We start from the raw sequence: 3,415 nt of genomic DNA on the forward strand, positions 1-3,415 counted from the left end.
TGCACACCTATGCAGGTGACCCTCAGGTCTCTCACCACAGTGCCCTCTGGTGGCACACCTTATGTGACTATAAGTTAGTATACATGGTCTACATACATGACATAATTTCCCCCCCAAGTCTTTAATGCAAATTGACTTGTACATTGACGGTGACCTGGGCTTTGCTCTTCCTGGTTGACCATTGGAAGGTCGCTTCTAGCTTGGGTGGGTTTGTAGTGAGATTTGTTGCCAGTGGAGGTCCCATGACTTGATTGTGAGTCCATGACTACTCCATTCTCCCCCTCACACAGAGATCATGCTAATGGCCCGTTATATGCAAGTTGCATTCAAGTTCATCACATGGGTTTTACATTCACATCTTGGTACATTTGTTGCATGGATTACAGTTGCGTTTCTTTTTGTGTGGTATATTTACATGATTAGTACAGGTATATTAGTACAGGTACAGTACCGTTTAGTTCCAGCACAGCCAGATGAGATCCGGTGGTGGCGCAGTGCCCCATGCTAGTGGGTCTGTGGGCGAGGTGAGCTCATTTTGCTCGAGTTGTCGGAGCTCAGGACTCTTGCCATTACTTCTAGTGTCGGGCAGGCCCAAGGGCAGCTGATGTGTCTGTGACCTCCCTGTCCTTTTCGTTTGCACAGTGTCGCTGCTGCTCCCTGGGAAGCAGTCTGAGCGAGTGAGCGTTTCGTCTAAGTGACGGTGAGGTTGCCTCGTCTTGTCCAGCAGTTCACAGGGGACTGCTGACTCACTTTCCTTGAGGACACTATTGTGAACACTCTCTAGTTTGGAAGCCTGGCTGGTCCAGGTCCCGTTCGGAGGAGCCAATGCAGGTGACCCTTCGTTCTTGGGCATTGCCGTGGTGGCGAGTGGGTTTGTGGGCTGTGTCTTTTCCATCCGGGTAGTGGGCGACGGTAGCCGACTGCGAGCACAGGCGCAGTTTATTCTTTCTGGCCCATGGTGGTTCATGCCATCGGGTGCCTGCAATGTTAAACCGATCTGAGGCAGGTTATCGCTACCGGTGCCTCTGCTCTCCAGGGATCGTTTACTCTGTGGCTTGTCTACTTCTGTCAGCTGTGAGGACACTTTATGATACACCGTTCTGGTCCCGGGGACGCAGGCTACAGCATTGGGTAGCATGCTGGACCTATATACGACCGTTAGGTGTTCAGCGGCTACATTGGCTGATTGCAATTTGTACCCAACATCGCTCAACCACATTTTGCTCATTACAGCTGGACTTTTACATTGGTTACCAATTTCAAGCAGTTCATTCTAAAATGGCGGGTTGCTGGCCTCCTTTAAAATGGCCTTACTACTTTTACCCCAATCGTCTTCCTTGCGTGGAACCATGTGTCGTTGCTCCATTAGCGCTGCACCTCATGGTTTGGATGCCATCTTTTCCCTGTCCATGATGTTGACTGATGCGATCTTCTTTCTCAGGGATTCTGCCACTGAAGCTGGGAAGGCGCCCTCGGATCCAACCTTCCTCCCCAGGAGCCTTGCAACTGAAACCGGGAAGGTGCGTTCGAGTCGTCTTGGCTGGATCATCGCCATACAGTCATGATGAGCGGTCTGTGCCTCAGAGGCTCGTCCATCCGAAGGTGGGGGCTTGCCTCTGAGCAGAGGGTACGTCGATCGCTGGAGGGATGGCGTCTTCCCAGTTCCAATGAATCTTCCCCATCCATCTTCTTCCAAATAGCATTGGTCCATCACCTGAAACAATCCACAATGGTAAATTGTGCACCACGCCAGAGAAACATAGAAACATAGAAAATAGGAGCCTGCACCACCACTCAATAAGATCATGGCTGATCATTCACCTCAGTACCCCTTTCCTGCTTTCTCTCCATACCCCTTGATTCCTTTAGCCGAAAAGGCATAGTTAACTCCCTCTTGAATATATCCAATGAACTGGCATCAACAACTCTCTGCGGCAGGGAATTCCACAGGTTAACAACTCTCTGAGTGAAGAAGTTTCTCCTCATTTGGTCCTAAATGGCTTACCCCTTTTCCTTGGACTGTGTCCCCTGGTTCTGGACTTCCCCAACATCGGGAACATTCTTCCTGCATCTAACCTGTCCAGTCCCATCAGAATTTGATATGTTTCTATGAGATTCCCTCTCATCCTTCTAAACGCCAGTGAATATAGGTCCAATTGATCCAGTCTCTCCTCATATGTCAGTCCTGCCATCCCGCGAATCAGTCTGGTGAACCTTCGCTGCACTTCCTCAACAGCAAGAACGTCCTTCCTCAGATTAGGAGACCAAAACTGAACACAATATTCCAAGGCCATGTACAACTCCAGTAAGACCTCCCTGCACCTATATTCAAATCCCCTAGCTATGAAGGCCAACATACCATTTGTTTTCTTCACCGCCTGCTGTACCTGTATGATAAATTTCAATGACTCACGTACCATGACACCCAGGTCTCTTTGCACCTCCCCTTTTCCTAATCTGCCGCCATTCAGATAATATTCTGCCTTCGTGTTTTTGCCATCAAAGTGGATAACCTCACATTTATCCACATTAAACTGCATCTGCCATGCATTTGGCCACTCATCTAATCTGTCTAAGTCACCCTGCAGCCTCTTAGCATCCTCCTTCCTCACAGTTCACACCGCCACCCAGCTTAATGTCATCTGTAAACTTGGAGATATTACACTCAATTCTTTCACCTAAATCATTAATGTATATTGTAAATAGCTGGGGTCCCAGCACTGAGCCCTGCGGCAATCCACTAGTCACTGCCTGCCATTCTGAAAAGGACCCGTTTATCCCGACTCTCTGCTTCCTGTCTGCCAACCAGTTCTCTATCCACATCAGTACATTACCCCCAATACCATGTGCTTTAATTTTGCACACCAATCTCTTGTGTGGGACTTTATCAAAAGCGTTTTGAAAGTCCAAATAACCACATCCACTGGTTCTCCCTTGTCCACTCTACTAGTTACATCCTCAAAAAATGCTAGAAGTTTTGTCAAGCATGATTTCCCTTTCATAAATCCATGCTGACTTGGACCGATCCTGTCACTGCTTTCCAAATGCTCTGCTATTTTATCTTTAATAATTGATTCCAACATTTTCCCCATTACTGATGTCAGGCTAACCAGTCTATAATTACCCGTTTTCTCTTTCCCTCCTTTTTTAAAAAGTGGTGTTACATTAGCTACCCTCCAGTCCATAGGAATTGATCCAGAGTTGATAAACTGTTGGAAAATGATCACCAATACATCCACTATTTCTAGGGCCATTTCCTTAAGTACTCTGTGATGCAGACTATCCAGCCCTGGGGATTTATCGGCCTTCAATCCCATCAATTTCCCCAATACAGTTTCATGCCTAATAAGGATTTCCTTCCGTTCCTCCTTCTCACTAGACCCTCGGTCCCCTAGTATTTCTGGAAGGTTATTTG

Source organism: Pristiophorus japonicus, chromosome 1 (assembly GCF_044704955.1).
Source record: "Pristiophorus japonicus isolate sPriJap1 chromosome 1, sPriJap1.hap1, whole genome shotgun sequence".
Lineage (NCBI taxonomy): Eukaryota > Metazoa > Chordata > Chondrichthyes > Pristiophoridae > Pristiophorus > Pristiophorus japonicus.